A 19,126-nucleotide genomic window follows, 5' to 3' on the forward strand; every position below is an offset into this window, starting at 1 on the left:
ATCATCAAGAAATCTACAAACAGTAAATGCTGGGGAGGGTGTGTAGAAAAGGGAACCCTCTTGCATTGTGTGGGAATGTAAATTGATACAGCCACTATGGAGAACAGTTTGGAGGTTCCTTAAGAAAACTAAAAATAGAACTACCACATGACCCAGCAATCCCACTACTGGGCATATACTGTTAGAAAACCATAATTCAAAGAGTCATGTACCACAGTGTTCATTGCTGCTCTATTTACAATAGCCAGGACATGGAAGTAACTTAAATGTCCATCAACAGATGACTGGATAAAGAAGATGTGGCACATATATACAATGGAATATTAGTGAGCCATGAAAAGAAACGCAATTGAGTTATTTTTAGTGAGATGGATGGACCTAGAGTCTGTCATACAGAGTGGAGTACGTATGAAAGGGAAAAACAAATACCGTATGCTAACACATATAGATGGAATCTTAAAAAAACATGTTTCTGAAGAACCTAGGGACAGGACAGGAATAAAGACACAGACATAGAGAATGGACTTGAGGACACAGGGAGGGGCAAGGGTAAGGTGGGACAAAGTGAGAGAGTGGCATGGATATATATACACTACAAAATGTAAAATAGATAGCTAATTTGAAGCAGCCGCATAACACAGGGAGATCAGTTCAGTGCTTTGTCACCACCTAGATGGGTGGGATACAGAGGGTGGGAGCGAGAAGCAAGAGGTAGGATATATGGTGATATATGTGTATGTATAGCTGATTCACTTTATTATAAAGTGGAAAGTAACATGCCTTTGTAAAGCAATTATACTCCAATAAAGGTGTTTTAAAAAAAGAAGTAACGGAAGGTATGAAGGGATGTTATATCACATAGAGAGTATAAAGATATAGACACTATAAGAAAGAAGCAAATGGATACTCTGGAGTTGAAAAGTATAAAAACTGAAATGAAAATTTCTTTAGAGTGGCTCAACAGCACATTTGAACTGACATAAGAAAGAATTAGCAGACTTGCTGATTGAACAATAGACTAGTCAATCCAAAGAAATGGAAAATTATAGGAGAAATGAACAGTGTCAGAGAAATGTGGAATGCAAATAAACATGACCACATCCCTATACTGAGAGTTCCAAAAAGAGAGGAGTGAGTGAAAGGAATAGAAAGAAATATTCAATTAAATAACAGTCAAAATGTTCTCAAATTGTAAGAAAAACAATTACGTCTTATGGTAAATTCAATAAACTCTAAGTAGAATAAATATAAGGGATACATAAACAGAGACATCACCATAAAAATGCTGAAAGCCAAAAGCAAGGAGAAAATCCTGAAAGCAGAGACAGCAAAATGACTCATCACTCACAAGGCAGCTCTAGTAAAACTGACAGCTGACTTCTCATCAAAACCAAAGTGCAAGGCAAAGTAGAAGGCAGTGGGATAACATATTCAACGTGTTATACAACAACAGCTACAACAAAAACATTAATCCTATAACCAACAAAACTGTCCTTCAAATATGAAGGTGAAATAAAGACATTTCCAGATAAACAAAAACTGACAGTATGTATTCATAGCTGACCCACCTTACAAGATATGTATGTCTATATAGATCAGATATGTTCTATGTGCAATTGAGAAATTATAGATAGATACATAGATAGATGATAGATACAGATAGATGATAGATGGATGGATGGATAGATAGATAGATAGATAGATAGATAGATAGATAGATAGATAGATGAGAGAATTATAATGAAAAACTCTCTCACATGATTTTGAATGCTGGCAAGTCCCAAGATCTGAAGAGTGAGTCAGCAGGCTGGAAACCCAGGAGAGCTGATGGTTTAGGTCCAGTCTAAGTGTGCAGTTGGTATAGTTCCCATCCAAAGTCTGGCAGGCTAGTGCCCTGTGGAAAATCAATTTTTCAGTTTAGGTCGAAGGCTAGGAAAAAAACAAAAAAAATCCCGAGTGTTCCAGCTTGAAGGCTGTCAGGCAGAAAGTGTTCTCTTAGAGGAGAGTCAGCCTTTTTGTTCTGTTCAGGCCTTCAAATGATTGGATCAGGCCACTCACATTAAGAAGGGTAATCTGCTTTACTTAGTTTACTGATTTAAATGTTAATCTCATTCAATAACACCCTAATAGAAACACCCAGAATACTTTTTGACCAAATATCTGGGCGTTCCATGGCCCAGTCAAGTTGACATGTAAAATTAACCATCACAATATATAACATATACAGATATTGAATTAGCATTAAAAAAAAAACCCAAACTACCCACTAAGAAATGCTCAGACCCAAGGAGGCTTCACTGGTTAATACCAATGCTTTACAAATTCTTCCAAAAAGTAGAAGGAATACTTCCCAAAGCATTTTAAGGCCAGTAATACCCTGATACCAAAATGACACACTATATTATATGATTCCTTTTATATAAAATGTCCAGAATAGGCAAATGCACGCAGAAAGCAGATTAGTGAGTGCTGTGGGCTAGGAGGCTGTGAGATGGGGAGATATAGCTATAAGGTATGGCTCCCTTTTATTTTGAGGTGACATTCTAAAATTTTGATGATGGTTGCATACATCTGTAAGCATAAGAAAAAAACATTGAATTATATAATTTAAATAGATGGACTGTATGGTATGAATTATTATTCAATAAATCTGCTAAAAAGGAGAGAAAGAAAATGGGGAGAGATGCTGAACTGATGCCCTGTTAGAAGCATGAAAGGACATCCATAGAAACAGGAAGGCAGAGACCAGGGAGTGTGCAGATGTAGTGGTAGTAGCATGTGAATCAGATCCACAGAAACTCCATGCATATTCTGCTGATGCTAGAGTGATGGTGAAGATCATTTTTCTTCAAGATATGATTTGGACATGGCTTCCCTAAGTCCTCCTCATATCTGATATAAGAACTTTGGCACCGTATGCCCTACATGTAGAAAAGAACCCCTTGTCCCAGGTCCAAGGGATTGCATATTAGTATCATCTCAGGAGGCCTCCCTGATGAAAGAAGTCAGTCAGAAAGAGATGTAGGGGCTTCCCTGGTGGCGCAGTGGTTGAGAGTCCGCCTGCCGATGCAGGGTACACGGTTTCGTGCCCCGGTCCGGGAAGATCCCACATGCCGTGGAGCAGCTGGGCCTGTGAGCCATGGCCGTTGAGCCTGCGCATCCGGAGCCTGTGCTCCGCAACGGGAGAGGCCACAACAGTGAGAGGCCCGCGTACTGCAAAAAAAAGAAAAAAAAGAAAAAAAGAAAGGGATGTAGTATCATGTGGTCTCTTCCAGTGTAATATGTTTCCCTATATAGATATTGAGAACTATTGAGAGCATGCAGGCATTATAACCTAGTTCACTGCTTACCTAGGGATCTATACCTACTGTCTCAGTCCCTCTATTTTCTCAAATAAAAATAATGATAAGGTCCATTTCATGGGTTTCTGTGAAGATCAAATTTAAAAATACATTTAAAGCACTTTTAACAAGTGCATGACCCTTTGAAAGTGTTTAAAGAGAACCTTTGTTATCATTATTCAAATAACAGTATTCTAAAACAAATGATGAATAATCAGTTGATATCTGCTTGGGGGAAAATCTTTGAATGTGAGTTACAATTTAACGAGGTTATCATCTGCTCGTATGTCTCAAGACTCAGAGTTTGGCCCTGCACTCTTCAATAGATTTAAATTATTGCATAAATCATTAGAATGATCCCAGATTAAATATAGAGATGCTATATAACTAGAATATGTGCTTAATATATGACATGATACCTTTAAGGTTCAACTGCTTCTCAACACACTGGGTGAAATAAAACAAACTAGTTTTAAATTTAAGAGAATAACATGGTACAGCCGTTGGATGGAAACTTGGCCACAGCATGCAATTGTAGAAAAGCAACAAATTTGCTGGCAGGTATATGGGTGTGGATTCTGTCTTTATTGGTAAAAAATTGTGAAATCTGGGTAATTTAACCTATTGAGTCTCTTCATCTGTAAAGTAAATGTAACCAGAAAAGCAGATTTCTTCCTTCATTTTCTAGAAGTTACTTAGGATATTGTTTTCCTTTTCCTCACAGAAAATAATAATAACAATAATAAATATCAGTTTAGCTGTACCTGTCATCAATACATTCAGCAGCAAATAACTGCAAATTTCACTAATGTGGCTGAAATACATAAGGTGTAACTGTTTGTAATATGTAACCTATATGAACTAAGTAATCTGCTTCATGAATTAAGATTTCTAGGAACAGGCCTCCCAGGAATGGTTCTGTGTCTCTGTGATTTCATTAAAGGCAATGGGTTCCTTCTATTTTCCCATCTGCAAACCTTAGCAAAGGGCTTTCATCTACTAGGCCACAAAATACATGCTGTACCTCCAGGCATCAGATGCCCATCCCAGGCAGGAAGAAGGTAAGGGACAAAGGGAAGAGCATGTCAGGCAAGCCTGTCCATTTTAAAGAGAGTGCCCAAGAACCCAGTGACTTTCCCTTACAGCACACTGGGGGAAATTGTCAACAGGCTACTGCTAGCTCTGAGGTTGCTGGGGAACTGAGAGAGAGAGCTGAGGAATCAACCAACCAACGGTGGGTGTTTTAGTAATTGGTAGTTTTAAGCATTTTGTATGTATACTAATTCATTTATTCCTCACAACTCCCATTGAAAAACAAGGAAACTGAGGCACAGAGAGGTTAAGTCACTTGTCCAAGGCCACCCTCAGGAGCACTACTATTAGGTATAGTGCCTTGTTCAAATTTGAAAAAGTGCCCCCTCACTTAATTACTAAAATTCACACTTTCCTCTTTGCTAACTCAATCTTACATCAAGGTTGATGTCTCAGTGATTATTTCTGTCCCTAGTCTCACCCTTGACTTGAGAGCTTTTGTGCAAAACACAACCTTAAAAACTTTACATCAGAGCTTGGGTCACACTGGCCAGTGGAGTAAAAAATTTCCCTGAGGGGCCAGACACCAGAACCACCCTCTCATCCAATGTATTTCAGCTGCCATTCTAAGTTTATATATAGGAAAGGAGTGTGACATGCTTCCTGGAAGTGTTATTTAGCTCAAGGAACAGGAAAAAATATTTTAAAACCTCTGCTACATCCATTGGGATTGACATATATACACTACCATGTGTAAAACAGATAGCTAGTGGGAACATGCTGTATAACGTAGGGAGCTCAGCTCAGTGCTCTGTGGTACCTAAGTGGGTGGGATGGCGGGGGTGGGAGGGAGGTCCAAGAGGGAGGGGATATATGTATACATATAGCTGATTCACTACGTTGTACAGCAGAAACTAACACCACATTGTAAAGCAACTATACCCCAATTTAAAAACAAAAACAAAAAAACTTCTGCTACATCCTAGTATAGTTATCAATATATGGTGATTGAATAATGGCCATAATTTTTAAAACAAGTTCACAGGGGGCAAATTCTGGAAGTCAAAGGCCAAACAAGAGTTGGGACTAAAACATAATAATGTAAAGCCGTAATGTAAAACAGTATCTTTGTGAGCAGAACCTGTTGCAGTCAGGTTTGTATTCCTTCTTAATATAGTGACAGCCTCTCTTGCCTCAGGATTAATGTAACTCTTTTCTTAAATGTATTGAGGAATAATGGTCAACTATAATTGTATATATTTAAAGTTTACAATGTGATGATTTGATGTACACAATCATTGTAGAATAATTATCAAAATCAAGATGATTAACACATCTATCACCTCACATAGTTAACATAGGCATGTGTGTATGTGTGTGTGTCTGTGTGTGTGTGTGTGCTGAGAATGCTTAAGATCTACTCTCAACAACTTTCAGGTATACGATACAGTATTTTTAAGTCTGTAATGTACATTAGATCTTCAGAAATATTCTTCTTAAAATTGAAAATGTGTGCCCTTCGACCTACATCATCCCATTTCCCCCTACCCCCAGGCCCTGGCAACCACCATTCTATTCTCTGATTTATGAAATCAACATTTTTTTAGATTGCACATATAAGTGATACCATATAGTTTTTGTCTTTCCTTTTCTAGATTATTTCAAAAAGGATAATGCCCTCCAGAATAATCCATGTTGTCACAAATGAGATTTATTTCTTTTTATGGCTAATATTCCATTATATACTTATCTATTGATCTATCTATCATCTATCTCACATTTTCTTTATACATTCATCCACTGAATGACATTTAAATTTAGATTGTTTTCATATCTTGGCTATTGTGAATAATGTGACAATGAACGTGAGTATGCAGACATCTCTTCTAGATACTGTATTCAATACATTCAGATACATAGCCAGAAGTAGGATTGCTGGATCCTATGCTGTGATGATATATGAATCATTTTTGAGGAACCACCATACTCTTTTCCACAATGGCTGTATCATTTTATATTCTCACCAATAATCTATAAAGGTTCCCTTTTTTTCCACATCCTTGCCAACATTTGCTACCTCTTCTCTTTTTGATAATAGCCATCATAATAGGTGTGGGATGATATCTCAGTATGACTTTTTTAAACATTTTTATTGGAGTATAATTGCTTTACAATGGTGTGTTAGTTTCTAATTTATAACGAAGTGAATCAGCTATACATATACATATATCCCCAAATCACGTTCCTCTTGGTTCTCCCTCCCACACTCCCTAACCCAACCATCTAGGTGGTCACAAATCACTGAGCTGATCTTCATGTGCTATGTGGCTGTTTCCCACCAGCTATCTATTTTACATTTGGTAGTTTATATATGTCCATGCCACTCTCTCACTTTGTCCCAGCTTACCCTTCCTCCTCCCCGTGTCCTCAAGTCCATTCTCTGCATCTGCGTCTTTATTCCTGTCCTGTCCCTAGGTTCTTTGGAAACTTTTTTATTATTTTTTATTTTTTTAGATTCCATATATATGTGTGTTAGCATATGGTACTTGTTTTTCTCTTTCTGATGTACTTCACTCTGTATGACAGACTCTAGGTCCATCCAGCTCACTACAAATAACTCAATTTTGTTTCTTTTATGGCTGAGTAATATTCCATTGTATATATGTGCCACATCATCTTTATCCATTCATCTGTCAATGGACAATTAGGATGCTTCCATGTCCTGACTAATGTAAACAGTGTTGCAATGAACATTGTGGTAGATGACTATTTTTAAGTTATGCTTTTCTCAGGGTATATGCCTAGTCGTGAGATTGCTGGGTCATATGGAAGTTGTATTTTTAGTTTTTTAAGGAACCTCCAAACTGTTCTCCATAGTGGCTGTATCAATTTACATTCCCACCGACAATGCAAGAAGGTTCCCTTTTCTACACACCCTATCCAGCATTTATTTTTTGTAGATTTTTCATGATGGCCATTCTGACTGGTGTGAGGTGATACTTCATTGTACTTTTGATTTGCATTTCTTTAATTATTAGTGATGTTGAGCATCCTTTCATGTGTTTGTTGGCAATCTATATATCTTCTTTGAAGAAAAGTCTATTTAGGTCTTCTGCCCAATTTCTTTGTTTGTTTGTCTGATATTGAGCTACATGAGCTGCTTGTAAATGATGGAGATTAATAATTTGTCAGTTGCTTCATTTGCAAATATTTTATCCCATTCTGAGGGTTCTCTTTTCATCTTATTTATGGTTTCCTTTGCTGTGCAAAAGCTTTGAAGTTTCATTAGGTCCCATTTGTTTATTTTTGTTTTTATTTCCATTTCTCTAAGAGGTGGGTCAAAAAGGATCTTGCTGAGATTTATGTCATAGAGTTTTCTGCCTATGTTTTCCTCTAAGAGTGTTATAGTGTCTGGCTTTTTAGGTCTTTAATCCATTTTAAGTTTATATTTGTGTATGGTGTTAAGGAGTGTTCTAATTTCCTTCTTTTACATGTAGCTGTCCAGTTTTCCCGGCACCACTTATTGAAGAGGCTGTCCTTTCTCCATTATATGTTCTTGCCACCTTTATCAAAAATAAAGTGACCATATGTGCGTGGGTTTATCTCTGGGCTTTCTATCCTGTTCCATTGATCTATATTTCAGTTTTTGTGCCAGTACCATACTATCTGAATTACTGCAGGTTTGTAGTATAGTCTGAAGTCAGGGAGCCTGATTCTTCCAGCTCTGTTTTTCTTTCTCAAGATTGCTTTGGCTATTCGGGGTCTTTTGTGTTTCCATATAAATTGTGAAAGTTTTTGTTCTACTTCTGTGAAAAATGCCTGTGGTAGTTTGTTAGGGATTGCATTGAATCTGTAGATTGCTTTGGGTAGTAGAGTCATTTTCAAAATGTTGATTCTTCCAATCCAAGAACATGGTATATCTCTCCATTTATTTGTATCATCTTTAATTTCTTTCATCAGTGTCTTATAATTTCTGCATACAGGTCTTTTGTCTCCTTAGGTAGGTTTATTTCTAGATATTTTATTTTATTTGTTGCAGTGGTAAATGGGAGTGTTTTCTTAATTTCAATTTCGTATTTTTCATCATTAATGAATAAGAATGCCAGAGATTTCTGTGCATTAATTTTGTATCCTGCTACTTTACCAAATTCATTGATTAGCTCTAGTAGTTTTCTGGTAACAGCTTTAGGATTCTCTATGCATAGTAATCCACAAACACTGACAGCTTTACTTCTTGTTTACAATTTGGATTCCTTTTATGTCTTTTTCTTCTCTGATTGCTGTGGCTAAATCTTCCAAAGCTATGCTGAATAATAATGATGAGAGTGGGCATCCTTGTCTTGTTCCTGATCGTAGTGGAAATGGTTTAAGTTTTTCACCATTGAGGATGATATTGGCTGTGGGTTTGTAACATATGGCATTTATTATGTTGAGGAGTTCCCTCTATGCCTACTTTCTGCAGGGCTTTTATCATAAATGTTTGTTGAATTTTGTCGAAGGCTTTCTCTGCATCTATTGAGATGATCATATGCTTTTTCTCCTTCAGTTTGTTAATATGGTGTATCACATTGATTGATTTGCATATATTGAAGAATCCTTGCATTCCTGGGATAAACCCCACTTGATCATAGTGTATGATCCTTTTAATGTGCTGTTGGATTCTGTTTGCTAGTATTTTGTTGAGGATTTTTGCATCTAATTTCATCAGTGTTATTGGCCTGTAGTTTTCTTTCCTTGTGACATCTTTGTCTGGTTTTAGTATCACAGTGATGGTGGCCTCATAGAATGAGTTTGGGAGTGTTCCTCCCTCTGCTATATTTTGGACGAGTTTGAGAAGCATAGGTGTTAGTTCTGCTCTAAATGTTTGATAGAATTCACCTGTGAAGCCATGTGGTCCTGGGCTTTTGTTTGTTGGAAGATTTTTAATCACAGTTTCAGGTTCAGTGCTTGTGATTGGTCTATTCATATTTTGTATTTCTTCCTGCTTCAGTCTCAGAATGTTGTCCATTTCTAAGAATTTGTCCATTTCTTCCAGGTTGTCCATTTTATTGGCATATGGTTGCTTGTAGTAATCTCTCATGATCCTTTGTATTTCTGCAGTTTCACTTGTTACTTCTCCTTTTTCATTTCTAATTCTATTGATTTGAGTCTTCTCCCTTTTCTCTTGATATGTCTGGCTAATGGTTTGTCAATTTTGTTTATCTTCTCAAAGAACTAACCTTTAGTTTTATTGATCTTTGCTATCGTTTCCTTCATTTCTTTTTCATTTATTTCTGATCTGATCTTTATGATTTCTTTCCTTCTGCTAACTTTAGGGTTTTTTGTTCTTTCTCTAATTGCTTTAGGTGTAATGTTAGGTTGTTTATTTGTGATGTTTCTTGTTTCTTAAGGTAGGATTGTATTGCTATAAACTTCCCTCTTAGAACTGCTTTTGCTGCATCCCATAGGTTTGGGGCCGTTGTGTTTTCACTGCCATTTCTTTCTAGGTATTTTTTAATTTCTTTTTTGATTTCTTCAGTGATCTCTTGGTTATTAAGTGTGTGCTGTTTAGCCTCCATGTGTTTGTATTTCTTACAGATTTTTTCCTGTAATTGATATCTACTCTCATAATGTTGTGGTCGGAAAAGATACTTGATATGATTTCAATTTTCTTAAATTTTCCAAGGCTTGATTTATGACCCAAGATATGATCTATCCTGGAGAATGTTCCATCAACTCTTGAGAAGAATGTGTATTCTGTTGCTTTTGGATGGAATGGCCTATAAGTATCAATTCAGTCTATCTTGTTTAATGTATAATTTAATGCTTGTGTTTCCTTTTTTATTTTCATTTTGGATGATCTGTCCATTGGTGAAAGTGGGGTGTTAAAGCCCCCTACTATGATTGTGTTACTGTTGATTTCCCCTTTTATGGCTGTTATTATTTGCCTTATGTATTGAGGTGCTTCTGTGTTGGTGCATAAATATTTACAATTGTTATATCTTCTTCTTGGATTGATCCCTTGATCATTATGTAGTGCCATTCTTTGTCTCTTATGAATGTCTTTGTTTTAAAATCCATTTTGTCTGATATGCAAATTGCTATGCCAGCTTTCTTTTGATTTCCATTTGCATGGAATATTTTTTCTGTCCCCTCACTTTCAGTTTGTATGTGTCCCTAGGTCTGAAGTGGGTCGCTTGTAGACAGCATATATACATGTCATGTTTTTCTATCCATTCAGCCAATACATGTCTTTTGGTTGGAGCATTTAATCCATTTACATTTAAGGTAATTATCAATATGCATGTTCCTATTACCATTTTCTTAATTGTTTTGGGCTTATTATTGTAGGTTTTCCTTCTCTTGCATTTCCTTCCAGAGAAGTTCCTTTAGCAGTTATTGTAAAGCTGGTTTGGTGGTGCTGAATTCTCTTAGCTTTTGCTTGTCTGTAAAGATTTTAATTTCTCCATCGAATCTGAATGAGATACTTGCTGGGTTGAGTAATCTTTGTTGTAGGATTTTCCCTTTCATTACTTTAAATATGTCCTGCCGCTCCTTTCTGGTTTGCCGAGTTTCTGCTGAAAGTTCAGCTGTTAGCCTTATGGGGATTCCCTTGTATGTGTTGTTTTTCCCTTGCTGCTTTTAATAATTTTTCTTTGTATTTAATTTTTGATAGTTTGCTTAATATGTGTCTTGGCATGTTTCTCCTTGGATATACTCTGTATGGGACTATCTGCACTACCTGGACTTGATTGACTATTTCCTTTCCCATATTAAGGAAGTTTTCAACTATGATCTCTTCAAATATTTTCCCAGTCACTTTCTTTTTCTCTTCTTTTTTTTTTAAGTTTTTAACTTTATTTTTTTTCTGCTCTATAACAAATTTAATCAGTTATACATATACATATATTCCCAAATTCCCTCCCTTTTGTGTCTCCCTCCCACCCGCCCTATCCCACCCCTCCAGGCGGTCACAAAGCACCGAGCTGATATCCCTGGGCTATACGGCTGCTTCCCACTAGCTATCTACCTTACGTTTGGTAGTTTATATATGTCCATGCCGCTCTTTCGCTTTGTTACAGCTTACCCTTCCCCCTCCCCATGTCCTCAAGTCCATTCTCTAGTAGGTCTGTGTCTTTATTCCTGTCTTACCCCTAGGTTCTTCATGACATTTTTTAAATTTAAATTCCATATACATGTGTCAGCATACATTTTTGTCTTTCTCTTTCTGACTTACTTCACTCTGTATGACAGACTCTAGGTCCATCAACTTCATTACAAATAGCTCAATTTCGTTTCTTTTTATGGCTGAGTAATATTCCATTGTATATATGTGCCACATATTCTTTATCAATTCATCCGATGATGGACACTTAGGTTGTTTCCATCTCTGGGCTACTGTAAATAGGGCTACAATGAACATTTTGGTACATGACTCTTTTTGAATTATGGTTTTCTCAGGGTATATGCCTAGTAGTGGGATTGCTGGGTCATATGGTAGTTCTATTTGTAGTTTTTTAAGGAACCTCCATACCGTTCTCCATAGTGGCTGTACCAATTCACATTCCCACCAGCAGTGCAAGTGTTCCTTTTTTTCCACACCCTCTCCAGCACTTATTGTTTCTAGATTTTTTTGATGATGGCCATTCTGATTGGTGTGAGATGATATCTCATTGTAGTTTTGATTTGCATTTCTCTAATGAGTAAAGATGTTGAGCATCCTTTCATGTGTTTGTTGGCAGTCTGTATATCTTCTGTGGAGAAATGTCTATTTAAGTCTTCTGCCCATCTTTGGATTGGGTTGTTTGGTTTTTTGTTATTGAGCTGCTTATAAATTTTGAAGATTAATCCTTTGTCAGTTGCTTCATTTGCAAATATTTTCTCCCATTCTGAGGGTTGTCTTTTGGTCTTCTTTATGGTTTCCTTTGCTGTGCAAAAGGTTTGAAGTTTCATTAGGTCCCATTTGTTTATCTTTGTTTTTATTCCATTTCTCTAGGAGGTGGGTCCAAAAGGATCTTGCTGTGATTTATGTCACAGAGTGTTCTGCCTATGTTTCCCTCTAAGAGTTTGATAGTGTCTGGTCTTACATTTAGGTCTTTAATCAATTTTGAGCTTATTTTTGTGTATGGTGTTAGGTAATGATCTAATCTCATACTTTTACATGTCCCTGTCCAGTTTTCCCAGCACCACTTATTGAAGAGACTGTCCTTTCTCCATTGTACATTCCCGCCTCCATTATCAAAGATAAGGTGACCATATGAGCGTGGGTTTATCTCTGAGCTTTCTATCCTGTTCCATTGATCTATCTTTCTGTTTTTGTGCCAGTACCATACTGTCTTTTTTTTTTTTTTTAGTTTCTGCTTTATAACAAAGTGATTCAGTCATACGTATACATCTGTCCCCACATCCCTTCCCTCATGCATCTCCCTCCCTCCCACTTTCCCCATCCCACCCCTCCAGGCGGTCACAAAACACCGAGCTGATCTCCCTGTGCTCTGCGGCTGCTTCCCACTATCTATCTACCTTACGTTTGATAGCATATATATGTCCATGCCTCTCTTTCGCTTTGTCACAGCTTACCCTTCCCCCTCCCCATATCCTCAAGTCCATTCTCAAGTAGGTCTGTGTCTTTATTCCCGTTTTACCCCTAGGTTCTTCATGACATTTTTTTTAATTCCGTATATATGTGTTAGCATGCGGTATTTGTCTTTCTCTTTCTGACTTACTTCACTCTGTATGACAGACTCTAGTTCTATCCACCTCATTACAAATAGCTCAGTTTCGTTTCTTTTTATGGCTGAGTAATATTCCATGGTATATATGTGCCACATCTTCTTTATCCATTCATCTGATGATGGACACTTAGGTTGTTTCCAGCTCCGGGCTATTGTGAATAGAGCTGCAATGAACATTTTGGTACATGTCTCTTTTTGAATTATGGTTTTCTCAGGGTATATGCCTAATAGTGGGATTGCTGGGTCATATGGTAGTACTATTTTTAGTTTTTTAAGGAACCTCCATACCGTTCTCCATAGTGGCTGTACCAATTCACATTCCCACCAGCAGTGCAAGAGTGTTCCCTTTTCTCCACACTCTCTCCAGCATTTATTGTTTCTAGATTTCTTGATGATGGCCATTCTGACTGGTGTGAGAAGATATCTCATTGTACTTTTGATTTGCATTTCTCTAATGATTAATGATGTTGAGCATTCTTTCATGTGTTTGTTGGCAGTCTGTATATCTTCTTTGGAGAAATGCCTATTTAAGTCTTCTGCCCATTTTTGGATTGGGTTGTTTGTTTTTTTGCTATTGAGCTGCATGAGCTGTTTATAAATTTTGGAGATTAATCCTTTGTCAGTTGGTTCATTTGCAAATATTTTCTCCCATTCTGAGGGTTGTCTTTTGGTCTTGTTTATGGTTTCCTTTGCTGTGCAAAAGCTTTGAAGTTTCATTAGGTCCCATTTGTTTATCTTTGTTTTTATTTCCATTTCTCTAGGAGGTGAGTCCAAAAGGATCTTGCTGTGATTTATGTCATAGAGTGTTCTACCTATGTTTTCCTCTAAGAGTTTGATAGTTTCTGGCCTTACATTTAAGTCTTTAATCCATTTTGAGCTTATTTTTGTGTATGTTGTTAGGGAATGATCTAATCTCATACTTTTAGATGTCCCTGTCCAGTTTTCCCAGCACCACTTATTGAAGAGGCTGTCCTTTCTCCACTGTACATTCCTGCCTCCTTTATCAAAGATAAGTTGGCCATATGTGCGTGGGTTTATCTCTGGGCTTTCTATCTTGATCCACTGATCTATCTTTCTGTTTTTATGCCAGTACCACACTGTCTTGATTACTGTAGCTTTGTAGTATAGTCTGAAGTCAGGGAGCCTGATTCCTCAAGCTCCGTTTTTCGTTCTCAAGATTGCTTTGGCTATTCGGGGTCTTTTGTTTTTCCAAACAAATTTTGAAATTTTTTGTTCTAGTTCTGTGCAAAATGCCAGTGGTAGTTTGATAGGGATTGCATTGAATCTGTAGATTGCTTTGGGTAGTAGAGTCATTTTCACAATATTGATTCTTCCAATCCAGGAGCATGGTATATCTCTCCATCTATTTGTATCATCTTTAATTTCTTTCATCAGTGTCTTATAATTTTCTGCATACAGGTCTTTTGTCTCCTTAGGTAGACTTATTCCTAGATATTTTATTCTTTTTGTTGCAATGGTAAATGGGAGTGTTTCCTTGATTTCACTTCCAGATCTTTCATCATTAGTATATAGGAATGCCAGAGATTTCTGTGCATTAATTTTGTATCCTGCAACTTTACCAAATTCATTGATTAGCTCTAGTAGTTTTCTGGTAGCATCTTTAGGATTCTCTATGTATAGTATCATGTCATCTGCAAAGAGTGACAGCTTTACTTCTTCTTTTCCAATTTGGATTCCTTTTATTTCCTTTTCTTCTCTGATTGCTGTGGCTAAAACTTCCAAAACTAAGTTGAATAAGAGTGGTGAGAGTGGGCAGCCTTGTCTTGTTCCTGATCTTAGTGGAAATGGTTTCGGTTTTTCACCATTGAGGACGATGCTGGCTGTGGGTTTTCATATATGGCCTTTATTATGTTGAGGAAAGTTCCCTCTATGCCTACTTTCTGCAGGGTTTTTATCATAAATGGGTGTTGAATTTTGTCGAAAGCTTTTTCTGCATCTATTGAGATGATCATATGGTTTTTCTCCTTCAATTTGTTAATATGGTGTATCACGTTGATTGATATGCGTATATTGAAGAATCCTTGCATTCTTGGAATAAACCCTACTTGATCATGGTGTATGATCCTTTTAATGTGCTGTTGGATTCTGTTTGCTAGTATTTTGTTGAGGATTTTTGCATCTATGTTCATCAGTGATATTGGCCTGTAGTTTTCTTTCTTTGTGACATCCTTGCCTGGTTTTGGTATCAAGGTGATGGTGGCCTCGTAGAATGAGTTTGGGAGTGTTCCTCCCTCTGCTATATTTTGGAAGAGTTTGAGAAGGATAGGTGTTAGCTCTTCTCTAAATGTTTGATAGAATTCACCTGTGAAGCCATCTGGTGTTGGGCTCTTGTTTATTGGAAGATTTTTAATCACAGTTTCAATTTCAGTGCTTGTGATTGGTCTGTTCATATTTTCTTTTTCTTCCTGATTCAGTCTTGGCAGGTTGTGCATTTCTAAGAATTTGTCCATTTCTTCCAAGTTGTCCATTTTATTGGCATAGAGTTTCTTGTAGTAATCTCTCATGACCTTTTGTATTTCTGCAGTGTCAGTTGTTACTTCTCCTTTTTCATTTCTAATTCTATTGATTTGAGTCTTCTCCCTTTTTTTCTTGATATGTCTGGCTAATGGTTTATCAATTTTTTTTTATCTTCTCAAAGAACCAGCTTTTAGTTTTATTGATCTTTGCTATCGTTTCCTTCATTTCTTTTTCATTTATTTCTGATCTGATTTTTATGATTTCTTTCCCTCTGCTAACTTTGGGGTGTTTTTGTTCTTCTTTCTCTAATTGCTTTAGGTGCAAGGTTAGGTTTTTTATTCAAGATGTTTCTTGTTTCTTAAGGTAGGATTGTATTGCTATAAACTTCCTTCTTAGAACTGCTTTTGCTGCATCCCATAGGTTTTGTGTCGTCGTGTCTCCATTTTCATTTTTTTCTAGGTATTTTTTAATTTCCTCCTTGATTTCTTCAGTGATCACTTCGCTATTAAGTAGTGTATTGTTTAGCCTCCATGTGTTTGTATTTTTTTACTGTTCTTTCCCTGTAATTGATATCTAGTCTCTTAGCATTGTGGTTGGAAAAGATACTTGATACAATTTCAATTTTCTTAAATTTACCAAGGCTTGATTTGTGATCCAAGATATGCTCTATCCTGGAGAATGTTCCATGAGCATTTGAGAAAAATGTGTATTCTGTTGTTTTTGGATGGAATGTCTTATAAATATCAATTAAGTCCATCTTGTTTAATGTGTCATTTAAAGCTTGTGTTTCCTCATTTATTTTCATTTTGGATGCTCTGTCCATTGGTGAAAGTGGGTTGTTAAAGTCCCCTACTATGATTGTGTTACTGTTGATTTCTCCTTTTATGACTGTTTGTATTTTCCTTATGTATTGAGGTGCTTCTATGTTGGGTGCATAAATATTTACAATTGTTATATCTTCTTCTTGGATCGATCCCTTGATCATTATGTAGTTTCCTTCTTTGTCTCTTCTAGTAGTCTTTATTTTAAAGTCTATTTTGTCTGATATGAGAATTGTTACTCCGGCTTTCTTTTGGTTTTCATTTGCATGGAATATCTTTTTCCATCCCCTTACTTTCAGTCTGTATGTGTCTCTAGGTCTGAAGTGGGTCTCTTGTAGACAGCATATATATGGGTCTTGTTTTTGTATCCATTCAGCCAATCTGTGTCTTTTGGTTGGAGCATTTAATCCATTTACATTTAAGGCAATCATCAATATGCATGTTCCTATTTCCATTTTCTTAATTGTTTTGGGCTTATTATTGTAGGTTTTCCTTCTCTTGCATTTCCTTCCAGAGAAGTTCCTTTAACATTTGTTGTAAAGCTGGTTTGGTTGTACTGAATTCTCTTAGCTTTTGCTTGTCTGTAAAGATTTTAATTTCTCCATCGAATCTGAATGAGATACTTGCTGGGTTGAGTAATCTTTGTTGTAGGATTTTCCCTTTCATTACTTTAAATATGTCCTGCTGCTCCTTTCTGGTTTGCCGAGTTTCTGCTGAAAGTTCAGCTGTTAGCCTTATGGGGATTCCCTTGTATGTGTTGTTTTTCCCTTGCTGCTTTTAATAATTTTTCTTTGTATTTAATGTTTGATAGTTTGATTAATATGTGTCTTGGCATGTTTCTCCTTGGAGAAACTCTGTATGGGACTATCTGCACTACCTGCACTTGATTGACTATTTCCTTTCCCGTATTAAGGAAATTTTCAACTATGATCTCTTCAAATATTTTCCCAGTCCCTTTCTTTTTCTCTTCTTCTTCTAGGACACCTATAATTCGAATGTTGTTGCTTTTAATGTTGTCCCAGGAGTCTCTAATACTGTCCTCAATTATTTTCATTCTTTTTTCTTTATTCTGCTGTGCAGTAGTTTTTTCCACTTTTTTATATTCCAGACCACTTATCTGTTTTTCTGCCTCAGTTATTCTGCTATTGATTCCTTCTAGATAATTTTTAATTTCAATTATTGTGTTGTTCATCATTGTTTGTTTGCTTTTAGTTCTTCTACATCCTTTTTAAATGTTTCTTTTATTTTCTCCATTCTTTTTCCAAGATTTTGTATCATCTTTACTATCATTACTCTTAATTCTTTTTCAGGTAGACTGACCTTTTCCTCTTCATTTGTTTGGTCTGTTGGATTTTTGCTTTGCTCCTTCCTCTGCTGTGTGTTTCTGTGTGTTCTCCTCTTGCTTAACCTACTGTGTTTGGGGTGTCCTTTCCGCAGACTGCTAGTTCGTACTTCCTCTTGTTTTTGGTGTCTGCCCTCGGTGGCTAAGTTTGGTTCAGTGACTCGTTTAGGCTTCCTGATAGAGGGGACTAGTGCCTGTGTTCTGGTGGATGAGGCTGGATTTTGCCTTTATGGTGGGCAGGACCACCTCTGATGGTGTGTTTTGGTTTGTCTGTGACATTTTTATAATTTTAGGCAGCCTTTCTGCTAATGGGTGTGTTTGTGTTTCTGTCTTGTACTTTTTTATCATAAGGTGTCCAGCACTGTATCTTGCTCATCATTGAGTGGAGCTGGGTCTTAGCATTGAAATGGATATCTTTGGGAGAGCTTTTGCCATTTGATATTACATAGAGCCAAGAGGTCTATGGTCGACCAATGTTCTTAACTCAGCTCTCCCACCTCTGAGACACTGGCCTGACACCCAGCCAGACCACCAAGAGCCTGTCAGCCACATGGCTGAGAAGAAAAGGGAGAAAAAAGAAAGAAAGAAAGAAAGAAAGAGAAACAGTAACATAAAGTTATTAAAATATAAGATAAAACTAATTATTAAAAATAAAAATTAAACAAAAAGAAAGAAAGAAAAAAGAGAGCAACTAAACCAAAAAACAAATCCACCAATCATAACAAGTGCTAAAAACAATACTAAAAAAAAAAAAAGAAAACAGACAGAACCCTAGGGCAAATGGTAAAAGCAAAGTTATACAGACAAACTCATACAAAGAACCATACACATACACACTCACAAAAAGAGAAAAAGGAAAAATACATACATATACCTATATATAATAAAAAGGGAGAGAGCAACCAAGTTAATAAACAAATCTACCAATGATAATAAAATCTAAATATTTAACTAATATAAGCATAAAACCAGAAACAAATTAGTTTCAGAAAGCAAACCCGAACTACCATTGCTCCCAAAGTCCACCGCCTCAATTTTGGGATGATTTTTGTGTATTTAGGTATTCCAGAGATACAGCGTACATTAAGTTGATTGTGGAGGTTTAATCCTCTGCTCCTGAGGCTACTGGGAGAAATTTCCCTTTCTCTTCATTGTTCACACAGCTCCTGGTGTTCAGCTTTGGATTTGGCTCTGCCTCTAAGTATAGTTCACCTGAGGTCGTCTGTTCTTTGCTCAGACAGGACAAGGTTAAAGTAGGTGATTAGGGGACTCTGGCTCACTCAGGCCAGGGGGAGGGAGGGGTACAGAATGCGGGGCGAGCCTGCAGCCGCAGAGGCTGACATGACTTTTCAACAGCCTGAGGTGTGCCATGTGTTCTCCTAGGGAAATTTTCCCTGT

The sequence above is a fragment of the Mesoplodon densirostris genome, chromosome 15 (assembly GCF_025265405.1).
Source record: "Mesoplodon densirostris isolate mMesDen1 chromosome 15, mMesDen1 primary haplotype, whole genome shotgun sequence".
Classification (NCBI taxonomy): Eukaryota; Metazoa; Chordata; class Mammalia; order Artiodactyla; family Ziphiidae; genus Mesoplodon; species Mesoplodon densirostris.